Below are 13,961 nucleotides of genomic sequence, written 5' to 3'. Positions count from 1 at the left end.
TTCAAGTACCTATTTACAGTGATTAGTTTTTTAATAACAACCATATAAAAAAATCGATTTGGTCGAAAACTGATTTTGCGTTAAAATTTCCGTTTTTCTGTCATTTTTTTTTTGTTTTTCTCGATTTTTTTGAAAACTGTTGGAAATGTTTACTTTTGACTTCTATAATGCACCAAGGATCTTCAATTTTACATCGGAAACCCCCCCCCCCAAAGTTTGAAATCGAAGCATTATTTCGACTAGTTATGCTGTACACAGACACAAAAAAAATAACACACGCATCATTGTAAAATCAATACATTCATCACCACGTTCAGAATCTAAAAGTCCAAAATTTTAAACATTTGAAAAAGCTAAAAAAGAGCTAAAGAGTTTTGAAAATTTTATCATACCTAGGGAGTGCTAAAATAAATAATTTATAAAAAAATATGTATAAGAATCTATATAATTGTTGATTATTTGTTTTTAATTAATAAAGAACAAAATCGAATATGTATATAAAAAATGTGGTTTTCTTGATTATTAAGAAACTAACGAAGAATTTTTTATTTTTGATATTCCCCTTCAAAGTACCATTTAAATAGGATTTCATACCCATTAACCATTTTCAAAATTGGACATTTTTTTAAATTATAAAATATTTAAGATAAAAAAAAATACCATTGTAAAAGTAACACATTTTCCCTTCCATCTAAAACCTAAAAGTTATTTTTAGTAATGTATTTTGAAAAGCTGTTATGGATTTATTTTTAATGACGTTGATATACCCAGTGTGGGCTAACAATAACATTTTATTAGATTTTATCGAATATTTACCGTCTAAATTTTTGAGTTAGTTGAAGTGTGATTTATTCTAATATAATGATATACTCATGGTAATAAATTATAAATATAATGTTTAAACTGAAAAAAAATCTTATTTTAGAGGCGGAATATTCACGTTAAAATTCTTATTTTGTACTTCATCTAAAACCTATAAATTAATTTAAACTTATCAGTAAAAATAACTGAAAAATCATGGTTTGTCGTTGAAAATTTACTGTAGCTTTCGTTCATATATTATGCTAAAGATATATAAAAATTAATTTACTCTTTTAAATAGTGAATTGAGGATACCTAATACAGATTTGAGTGATCGCGTTATATACATGTCTATAATTTTAATAGCTTTTTTTGTCTTAATATCAGTTAAAATTTTTAAGTTTTACCTATGTAAATATTATTTATTTGTTTGATTAAATTTTAAATTTTCACATTTAAAAATTAATATATATTGATATAGTTTAATATTTTCGAATATAATTTGTATTTTAAAATTAATTTTTGTTTTTATTAACTTCTTGTAGGGATAGAAAATTGATTTTTTATGAGTTAATATTATTATTTAAATATAATGAATAATTGAATCTATTGACAACTAAAAATATAAAAATGTTCTTTATAAAAATTGATGAAACATAATGTACCCAATTATTTAATATGGCATGTACATTATACATTTATTCATATTTTAGCATAAATGATTTTCTATTTTAATTTTTAATAAATGTTGATTTTTCCAAAATATATTTGTTAAGTGCACATGCGATGTACCAAATCAAAAATATAATATTATAGATATTGCATAAATAACAATTTTATTGTTTTGGCTAAGTAATTTGATAAGAAATTATATTTTCGAAAAAAAAAATATATATGTATTTGTAAACCAATAATCATATTTAATTTTCTGTTTTATAGACAGTTTATTAGTGGGACAATATTGTCACTATTCATTTTAAATAGTATTCTGTACATAATTAATTATTTGATGAAATAAAATATATTAATAATACAAATTGTTTTTTTTTTAGGAACATTTACATCTGTTGTATCAAATTGAAATAGGTAAGATATTTTAGTACTTTAAATAACATTATTTAGAACATAATTAGAGCTAAATTATTTTAAAATATATATTAAATTTATATAAGTAATTCAACGAGTAGCTAATAAGAACTAATTCATTTTATTGATTTAACTGATATATTCATATGTTCATATGGTATTTTTCAAATCTTTAGACTGGTTAATTAATGAAATGCTTCTCTTCTATTCTTTCATAAGCTTTAATTCATTAACATAACTATTAATAAAGTTCTTTTATAACGAAAAATCACATTCTACTTTAATTTCCGAGTATTACGTATAAATCAATCACCCAATCTACGATATTACCCAATTAAATTGGATTGACTTAATAAAATGTTCGTCACCACTTGACATTCATAATATTATTATGCTAATAATTTAAAGATAAAATGATGAATATACGGATATGATACGATAGTCGGTAATGGATGTGTGGAACTATAACTCTATTCTCTTTATAAAAATGTTTTTAGACATTAATAATGTAAACCTACGATTCCATCTAATTATGAATTTCTGGAACATCGACAATCGTTTAAAATTGTTTTTAATATGGTTTTATACTTTGAAAGACATAAAAATAGAAGTATTTTAGGTATATATTTTTTATAATAATTTACGATATGTAATTGAAAATACCATATTATTCTTAAAGCATAATATTATAATTTATACTTTAGAAGGATTTAATTTTATGAAAATGTTATAACAATGATTGAAATGTCATTGAAATCCAACGTTCATATTTTTAATGCGTTAAATGTACGTATTTTGTGGAGAATGTATACAAAATACGTATTACGTACTTACATATTTAAATTCCATGAAATAGAATTTCTAAGAAAACTGTATAACTTGTTGAATGATTGAAGATTTTTCTTATCTGCCAATTATATTTTTTATATTTAGATTAAATAAACAACTAGAGTGTCTGACATATATTTGTTGTTGTTAAAATAGAATTTGATAAATTCCAAAGATGAATATAACCAACTAAACCTTAAATGATGATTTTATGTAAGTACTTACTACAGAATACAGAAATTATAATTTTGAAATAAAAAGGTGTTGACTTGTAAGATGACATTCATTTATTTCGTATTAATTAAATCCATTTAACAAAAATGAAGAATTTCTGTTATATTAATTCAAATATTTATCATAATTCATAATTATTGAATAATTTTCACCTTATTTTGACTATATTTTTTTATATGAGGAGGGATTAATCACAATCTACGGACCTTTTTGATAAATTTTCCATCTTAATATTTTTCCTATACTACAAAAACTTTTCACAATCATTAACGTTAAGTTAACTCAAAAAAGGGAATGAAGTGTTATCATAAAATTATTATAAAGCAAATTTTACTATACTTTTTAAAAAACATTTTATAGTCGTATAATTTTTTGCAAGATAGTTTTTAATTAATTATGATAATATAAAGTTAATTTTATTTTATTTATAATTGAAGTCGAATTACTGAATTATTTTTCACATGAAAATAAATCTAATTATATAAATAAATCATTTTAAATATTTAAAACGAATCTGTGTGAAACTTATTTCAGGCACAACTTGGTTTGTTAAGAATTAAAAAAGAACAGTGAGATTTAAGTAAAATTATTAAAATTTGATTATCGTCAGCGTATTGAATAATACTTTTTACTTATAATAATATAGTTCAATGGTTTTATATTGGGTACCATCTAATATTTTTTTCATAATTTCATTCAAAAAATATTCGTTATCATAATTTAGAATATTAACGAGTTAATGCATTTGGTAGAGCACGATATATGTCTTACGTTATTTTTCTGTATAAATATTTAAACATTTTGTCTTCATTTTACCAAATTCTATCTATTTATTTGATGATTAATAGAATATTATGACGAGAAAATGTAGAGTTTTTGGCGTTTCGTCACGACTGCCGATGGGCGTAAACTGGGGTATGATGCAAGATTAATTGTGTTGTCGAGTATTTTTCAAGTCTCAGAAACTAATAAATAAATAAGACCCTACAGTCACCGCACGCGTGATGAGTTTTGGATCGCATCCAAACTGTCAAATGCCCACCTATTCTCCTGTGCCCTAAATAATATATCAAAAACTGCTCGACTATAACAATATACTTACCGCTTCGCTGGTACAAAATTATTGATCTTCACTAATAATATATTTAGAAATTGAATTATGTTTTATCAAGCAATAAGTAGGTAATCTTATAGTAGTCAACAAAATTTTATTTTTTCAATGTTGTCATGTTTTTTCTTATATATATTTAAAGCGTTCTGAAAATTTGTTATTAATTTAAATATAATATTAGAAACAATTTAAAAATTAAAGAAAATACAGTGTAAAACTGTAAAACTGTAAATATGAATATTTAATTTTTGTTACCTAATAAATAGTTAATTAACAAGCAAATATAATATGGGTAAAATTATTAAAATGCCCATACTATTGTTTTAATGAAACCATTCATTACAATATATTTTGTGATGTTTTTTTTTTAGTGGTAAAACGTTAGAACCATTGGAATTCCTTTTAACTGGTTTAATTTATAAACACAGTTTTTACTAATAAACTTGTAAGTTATAACGATTAGTTCATTCGTTTTTGGCAACGTGTATTTTGTTTTGTACTTTTTTGTTTCTATAATACATAATTAAAATAATAATCGTTCGGGATTCGCGCCAATGTGCGAAAATTCCACTGCACCATTTTACACACGTTCAGTGCACCAACTAAACTTTATCTGTCCATGATTGCACAATCATAATTTTTTTTTTCTATCAATTTTATAGTTATCGTATAAGTCTCCCACAAAGTTTCCAATGGACGACGATCAGCTCGTGACGTTCCATTGTAGCCGCGTGAACTTGCTCTGCATTCATTCTACCGCGTCGTCTACGACAAAAATATCGGTTCGACATGGTTAATAATATTATAATTTATATATGTTAAGTATTAAAGTATTATAATTAGTCTGACAAGAAGTTTCGTAATCGATTTCAGTAAAGTAAAAATGTTTCAAAAAGTTAGATTTAACTATATATTATATATGTATATGTATATTTTTTAAATACAATCAAGTTATTAAACAAAAATTAACTTATTATAAGGTTAAGGGACCGGTGAAGGTTTTTAAAATTTTGCTTTTTTTTGATACAATTTGAAAATTACATATTATATTTTGGTTGGTACCTTAATTATAGTACTTTTTGACTTAGCTACTGATCGATACCTATTGGGAAGGGGGCTTATATGGTATATTATATTTAAAAATAATAACTTCACAGGAAAGCAAATCTCTCACTCCTCATTGATTTGTTGAATTTTTATAATTTTTTTTTCTGTAAGATGTGCAATTTTTTTCAGGCCATATCAAAGCCAGAATTTTCATTTTACTCTCAATAGTGCTATAATAATAGGTAGATTCTTTTTTTTTTTTTAATTTAATTTTAAATTTGTATTACTTTATTTATTAATAAGTAGTTAATGGATTGTTGAAACAAAATCTCTGTATAGTATCATAAGTAAATAAATATTTTCATTAAACTATCATTAATGGCAACAAGAAGCGTAAATTGAATTTTGATGCGTCTATTATGCGTCATCAATAATTATGGTATTATAATTTAATTATTATTAAATAAACATGATTTGGATTTAATTGGAAATAACTCGTTATTTACTGAGTTAGCTATAATCGCAATAATATCAATAAAAATCACTTAATTAAGTTAAAAGGTAAGTTAATAAAAAGTAAACGCAGAAAAGTAAAGTTAAAATGTTAAAACTTACCTTAACTCGATTATGCCCAATATTGGGTAATACTTTTTTTACCTATTACTTATTATTATACTAAATTTCCATCAACATGAAGTAAATACCGACTGGGGATCATCCTCGGCGATGTCCACGAAGGTACAGAACGTGACGCAAAGAACACACCGACCTAGGCCATAACACGAGGAAAGGGTGTTTGGTAATGATTTCTGATATCGATAATGTGTTTACGTGCAATATTATTATTCGTTGTTAATATGACACGATTTACAAGATCATAACTCCACTACATTTTTCTGTAATAATACGTTTTATAACTAGAACTTTGAAATTATCTTTTGTATTTCACTAATTTTTAATAAAATATGTAGGGTTAGAATGTGAATGTCTTTGAAAACTCTAAGAACTGTATGCAAAGATGTCGGTGTAATAATTAATATTTTACATTATTAAATGGTATACGAATGTTATAAGTTTTTCATTATTCATTAAAAACATACTCGATACACATTTTTAATAGATGATTGATATAAGCTATATACTCGTTTTATATTATTACTTTCGTGAGAGTTTTGTGACCACAACAATAATATTTAATACCTCTAGATATTGCCTAAGGGCGTATGTCTTTAACAGCATGTACGGGTATGACACGCTTAAATGGATGATACTTACGTGGTAAATCTAATAATAAAAAAGATTTTTAAAAATGTTCTTTGAAATCTAGAATTTAAGAAAAAAATAATGTATTACTTTCAAAAATGTAATTATTTATAGACTCAAAATTATGACACAATATGTAGCTTGAAATTAGGAACAATATTTAGTTTTGTTTTATAATATCTACTATAATTTAATTGAACTCATACCATTAATGAAATTAATGTATATTATGTATGTACTTGTATATTTTTTTAAACATAATAATCTATCTATATGTAAATTAAAAATTAAAATAATTATTTGGTTCAATTGGTTCAATTTTCATAAATTCATAAACAATTGATAATGATATAATATCAAATATTCACAGTAGATGACAAGTTTACTCACATTAATGTAAAATGTTACTTAGAGTTTACACAAATTAATATAAATCCTTTGAAATAATTGTAGATATACTATTGTTACCTTCTCGGTTATATAATAAATTATTATATTGTGGTCATGGATAGTAATATTATTACATTTATCTATGCTGATTGTTAAAGCGCCTTTGAAATCAACAAATAATGTGATAAAATATTATCTGATTGGAATGTTAATTTATGTACTTTAGTAGAAAACTATTGTAATTATTATACAGTTAGTCATGTTTTAAAACTTAAAAATTCCTTAAGTTATAGGTAAAGAATAAAAAAATGGATTTTACAATTCTATAAATCTTTTTTAGGAAGATCAGGATTTTTCTAAAAATTTTATATTACTTTAGTATAGTATAGGTAAAACAATATTGTTTTTGGAAATTAAGGAATTGTACTTAATACTTATTACCATTTAATATCAAACTATACATGTATTTTTTGACATTATCAATATTGATTTACCTAATACATATTGTTATATTAATTATCTTCAATTTACGACTTGAATTTCATGCTAATTTAAAACCAATTGAATTGAATTTAAATTTGATTTCAAATGTACCGATGATTATTAGTCAATATTGTTCAATTAATTTCAGTAAAGTTTGATGTAGTCATATAGATATTGTTCCATGATTAATATTTTACGTATAAAAACATCAAACTTGTATTTTTTATTTTTAAAAGTAGAAACCAATTAAAAAATATTTACTTTTTTTTAATCTTTTACTATATATAATAACAGTACATATTTACATTTAATATAATATGTATATTAATTGTTTATTTAAACATAGAACTTCAGATTTTTTAATTTTAAATTCTATATTTAAAATGTTTATTTTATATTTTGGGTTTAAATATTTAAGACATTTTCTAAATGTATATAATATTTTATAATTTATTTATTTTTTATTGATCATAAGTCCGACAGTTATAGCCATTAGCTGTTTGTAAAGGCATGGGGGTTGGTCGGTTTGGAATACGTATTGTATGTGGCAAGGATTTTGTTGCTAAAATCCCGAGTGATTAGTGATTATCCATCTGGGAACTAGCAACGCCGGCCGATGCGTATACTCACCGCGAGTACGTAACTGAGCTACTTTTTATAAAATATTATATTTTTATAGGTATTGTCTTTGATGTAATACGCCTAAATATTTTTGGAAAATATTTTTATTTCTGAAACCAAAGAATAAATTTTAGATGAGACATAGAGTAATATCAATTATTTTTGTGGTAACTATAGGTGTTGGTATTATAAAATTTCTCGGCTTGTCTTCCATTCATTTAATTTAATATTTTTCAATATTATTGTATACTACTGTTGATATAAATTATAATATAAGGTACAATATTATTATATTAAGGTTTCGTTTCCACTGTCGACCACTTAGGTATTATCCCTTTTGGGTCAAATTACATGACTCATATTTTAAAAGTTTGTTTAAAATATTGATGGTTAATTAAAGAAGTCGCAAAATTTCAATGTCTGTGTTCTTCTCTTGATTTAAATTATATGGCAAAAACTATAAATCAATTCTATGATTATTACGGCTTATGTAAGATGTAACCACGCAAGGTTTCATGCATAACATAATATATTAAATCATAAAATCGGCCATAGAGGGACATTATATTGAATATTGATCAGTACCGTATAACATTATATCATAATCTTAAGTTGATAATTCTGTGTCATTATTTTATTTAACTATATAACGGGGTATACTCTAAACCATTGAAAAAAAAAATATATATATATATAAAATATACTATTATAAATTAATTATTCAATTAAACATGTTCTTGTAATAACGTTTCATGAAATTATAATAGTTATACGTGATAACTATTGGTTGTGCTCGAAAAAAGTATACAGAACATCTAAAAGATGTCGAATCTGAAAAAAATGTATTTACGCGTCAATAAAAATAATTGATTTTTAGATACATTAACATTTAATTATTGTGCTCATTACAAGGCACGTTGAATGACATGATTTTATAATATCAACTTGCGCTTATTGATATACTCCATACATTTGTAGCTTTTAGATGATATTAGAAAAAATAAGTACCAGGATAAAAAGTAGTCGAGAAAAAAATATAAAATAGTATAAAGACGTTTATAAGCATAGCATGACGTTTAAAAAAATAATAACTACTACTATTATAATTATTTGTGTATGCTAAAAATATTAATTTAAAATTATTTTAACTACTAAAAATGTATCCAAATGAATTAAACTAGGTACTAATAAAAAATTAAAATCAATCAAATGATTATTTTCTAATATCATGTTCAATATTTATAACAAAAACTCATGCAATGTAATTTCTTTTTTTGTTTACTCGACATTGCATTTTTTATATTTTTTTCCTTGCTTACTGTTCTCCAGTGTCACTGATAGCTAATCGTGCCCCGTCTGTTCCAATACCTTGTCTCATCTTGCGTATAAGTTTCCATATCGAATGTATTTGACCGACTAGATGTAAAAATCGGGTTTTCCGACTTTCACAGACGTTGTCTGTCTTTTGTTCTGCATTTAACGTTGTCTCGTGAATATTCCACATATTAGGTGAAAAAAAAGGTGGTGTGCTGTGTTATAGTATTTTCAATTTTTAGTAGTACCTAGTTTAATTCATTTTATTATGTGTGACTAATTATATATGTATATTGTAATTTTAGTAATAGTAGTTACTAGTTTTTATACATATTTACATAATCTTATTATTATTATAATGATCATCGACTATGATTTATGCGGATCCTATATTACTATTATATTATGCATATCTGAAGGCATAATCTCAATGGTGTGATTATTATTCTTGGCGAGGACTGGTGTCATCGTGGAAGACGCCATGTGACATCGAATTATTTGCGAAATGCACTATAACTGTTGTGAAACACGAGCCAAGTACGTCGAACACACACACACATGTTTATATACATAAAATTCGTGCAGTCAGTTAATATAAGATTTCCCGCTCATCCCTACAGTCATCTCGCTGGCGAAATCGTTCAATCATCGCTCGGATTCTGTAGTGTCGGCGATGGCGGTGTTGACTGTGGTGACAGGTTCAGCGAGTCACCATGAACCCGCAGAGTGCATTTTTTGTGGTAGGTACCAGGTAAGTATGGATAGGTCACTATAGGTGTATAATATGACGTATCAGAGGTATTCAAACTGTGCGTCTTGGATCCCAGGGGCGTCACGAGATTTGACGAAGTGAGTCACGTCATAGGATCGGAAACCAAAATTAATGTACGTCATATATAAATATTATTTGTAAAATCAATAATGCGATCGTGGAAACGATAGCGAAACACATCATGCGACCATCGTAAGTCTTATTTCTAGTACTTAGTTCACTGTGTATAGGTATTATCACCCGTACCTACTGACAATATTGTATCCGTATTGTTTCAATTTTCTCATAATAATTTGCAAGTCGTCAAAATATTGCAGTAAACATACACAAAAGAGCAGTGAGGTGAAAAAGTCTCTGATACACACATATATAAATTATATACATATATAATATAGTGCCACGTATATATTACAGTTGTCGGAGCGTCAAGCTTGACGTCGGGATTTAATTATGTCACACCCGGTATATATTATTCGGAGACATGCATGATTCGAACACACGCGCACGTGCATTCAGTCACAACACAGATTTATACATTATCTATATACTTAAATGCATTTATTTATATCAAAAAACAACCGAATTAGACATCCGGCAGAGTTTATGATGAACGTGATTAATGGGCGTGCGTGTGTAGCGAGCACCCCCTATTTACCACACATATATGTACAAAGCTATATATATTTGGTCTAAACATTTCATCCTTTCCCCTCCTGCTTGTCTATATATCGTTTGTCTTAAATGTGTCCTGCATCAACACCACCATCGACGTCATATTGTGTACCAGTGATAATCAACACATTTTCCTCGGCGGGACACTTTGGTACACAATTATCATTGATCCGGCCACCAAATATAAAAATACGAATAATCTCAATCTCAACACCATAATATGATTTTGTTACACGTAGTAGGTTATAATATACATGTAGTTGGACTTGTTTTCTTATATTTTATCGATTATTGAAAAGATTACAGATTGAGGTACACATTGTAGATAGGTATAAGCATTAGTTTGGTTAGTACGCTCTTTGAAGTACACTGTTGATATGAATATTAAATCATAACGTTTTATATTAAAATAACTGACTGAAAAAAAAAAACAAATTCAATGGTGATTACCGAATTTTTAACGAAAAATTGTCAATAAATTACTTTTTCAGAATAGCTCTTTGTCTTGTATGTCATGAAACGGTTTTGGTTTTTGAATAATTTAATATTATAAACGACATTATGAAGAAAAACATCAAGACAAATTTGGCCACCTATTTAATAGGTATAAGCTATTATTTTCAATATAATTTAGTAACACATGCCATATATATTATTTAATTGGGAGAATTACGTACTACTAAATTAGAAGTATTCAAAAAAGATATCCACATCCAAAATGTTTTCCATTAAAAAAAAAAAAAATTAAATTAATTTACAATAATTAATGTTGCACTTGTTGCAGCAAGCAAGCTATAAAATAGCGAATTTAATAACTAGTTGGACTAAACCTCTATGTGAGGGTGATCTTATAAAAGAATTTCTAGAGATTTAAAAATTATTAATTTCATTTTTAATAAAATCAAAAAGAGCATCTTGAAAATCAGTCATATCCTCCTCCCCCTCTTTGAAAAAAATCATTTGACCCCCCCCCCCCCCCCCCACTAGTATAATATTGTACGAATTGTAATATATATGCTGCAACACTGGTATGTACGTGAATCATACAAAACTACCTTAAGTTACAAACAAACAAAATTTTACCCATCAACATATTATAATATAATACAACACGTACAACGATTCCGCGAACGATAGTTATCGAAATAGACGATTTACGATATTTTATTTGTTCATATCGTATTCGGTACCAATTAAAAAAAGATTTAAAATGCATGTACTTGATGTTATTGAAATTTATGTTATTATTATTTAGTAATGTAAATAAATACCTACACACTTTGAAATATTAGGTATATACACACTACAGTCGACTATATGTTTCTGAAATCTTTTTATAATTGGTATTCACTACAAAATATAAATATACAAAAAACTCCATTAATATTATAAAGTATTAAGTAATATTGTATTTGTTTTTGGATTTTATTGAAATTAGTTCATGCAAAATAACTAAAAATAATTATATGCTAATCTCAACTACTTGCTACAAGTACTTACCTACTATTTAATTTTATTTGATAATAGTTGTACATATCAGCTATTAATTTTGTATGGAAAATCGCAATAGGGCTGATTGTTTTGAAATTCATAAGTGAATGTTTTATAGTAAAATAATCTATTTGAGTAGTTATCCCGAAGACCCGACTTGAACATAACCCTACTTGACGATATTATAAGAGGAAAATAAATTTGTTTTGGATAATATTAACTCTTTGTATAGGTACTTGAAAGGGTCTACTAATTTTCTGAGGTTCACAAAAAAGAAAATTTAACATAAAATCAGATCACTACTCAACAGCATCATCGATTATCCCGATTTACTAGCCACTGTTTCATTTCATGTTCCCTCCCACTCTATGAGACACCATACCCTTTTTTCTATTTCTACACAGAATGTTACACCTGTTAAACCAACCTTAGTCAACCACTTACCTTTTTCAACTTACTTATTTTCACTACCTGTTAATTGACTGTTATCAATCACCTAGTTATATCTACTTTACTGTAATTTCAATCAAATGCTTCTTGGGGCGTATAATTATCAAAATAAAATAAAATAAAAAGAACCAAAATTCTCAAAACTATTGTTAGTAAAACAATGTATTATATTACTAATACATATTTATTTATGAGCTCTATAAATATTAAATTTAAGTACTAGTATATGGTATAATTGATATATATTTAGCGATACAATATTTTCCAGCAAAAAGTAACATTTATATCGTAAATTTCTCATTTATTTTGAAACAGGAACATTTTTAATTAAAACTGCAACTAGATATAATAAAATATGTAGTAAATAGATAACATTAAACATTGTTATAACTACCTTGACAAGATAAAATGATAATATTGGGTAAAAGTGTAAAACTGATGAAAAAAAGGAATAAAGTAGGTAATCGCTTAGAGTAGGTGTCGAAGTAAGTAACTATATAATGTATGTGTTAAAATTTAAATTCAGTATATAATATTGCGTAGGTAAGTACTACGATTTTGAGTAAAGATGGTCTCTTTCAGCCACTTTACATAATATTATGTTTTATGATATTTCTATAGTTATAAAAGTAATTAATTTTACTAATAGTAATACGGTAGGTTGAATTAATTTTCACCAAAAATATTGCTTTTGAAAATATCATTGTGTTCGTAGATATAATAAAATATAATTATAATATACGTTTCCATGAGTTGTATTTTTTAATTAAAAAAAATTAAACTAAATCATTATTTTAGGTTATTAATTTAAAGTCATCCAATTTTAAATTTCAAATGCTTAAAAGAAATTGCGCTTTTACGTATTTTTAATATTTCTTATTTATAGAACATAAAGACCAATGAGGAACCTTAATATTTGCATACATACTTAATAATAACTGTTAATGTCACTCAATATATAGTTAGTACTTACATAATAATTATAATAATACCTATGCTATGTTTACTATACAGGTAAAATTAATGAATTAAACTTATACAATTATATTTCTCTAAAAAATTGGATAACCGTTTATAATATATTTTTTGAAGTCTCCTATAAAAAAAATTGACAGTCAATCTGTATTGAAATCACATAACTATTATGTGTATAAATGTGTATAATATTTTCAAACATATGAATAGGTAGTTATTAATTATCTTTTGTTTAATATTGTCGAATACATAAATTTAGGTAACTATTTCACATGAACTTTATAAAGTTTCAAATAAATATTAAAAGTATTGACGTTTCAAAACAATATTTTATTATTACTCAAATTGTTATAGTAAATAATTATATTATATTGTATACAGTTGGTTAGTATTGATAGTTGATATTATAATACAAGCAATTAA

The 13,961-nt window shown here is 25.5% G+C and overlaps 1 protein-coding gene across 5 annotated transcripts in view; it reads left to right on the top strand.

The window, feature by feature from the left end:
* LOC107169961 (uncharacterized) overlaps positions 1 to 13,961 on the top strand; it is a 232,760-nt gene that overhangs the window by 31,159 nt on the left and 187,640 nt on the right. For all 5 annotated transcript variants that reach the window (XM_089219649.1, XM_089219651.1, XM_089219650.1 and 2 more), the window contains exon 2: positions 1,854 to 1,887. The gene's annotated coding sequence lies outside the window, so the exon portion shown is untranslated. The remainder of the gene's footprint in view (positions 1 to 1,853; positions 1,888 to 13,961) is intronic.

Source organism: Diuraphis noxia, unplaced genomic scaffold, assembly GCF_037042655.1.
Source record: "Diuraphis noxia isolate RWA-SAM2 unplaced genomic scaffold, SU_Dnox_SAM2 contig0002, whole genome shotgun sequence".
Classification (NCBI taxonomy): Eukaryota; Metazoa; Arthropoda; class Insecta; order Hemiptera; family Aphididae; genus Diuraphis; species Diuraphis noxia.
The sequence above is the reverse complement of the archived record's forward strand: the minus strand, read 5'-3'. Positions and strand labels throughout refer to the sequence as shown.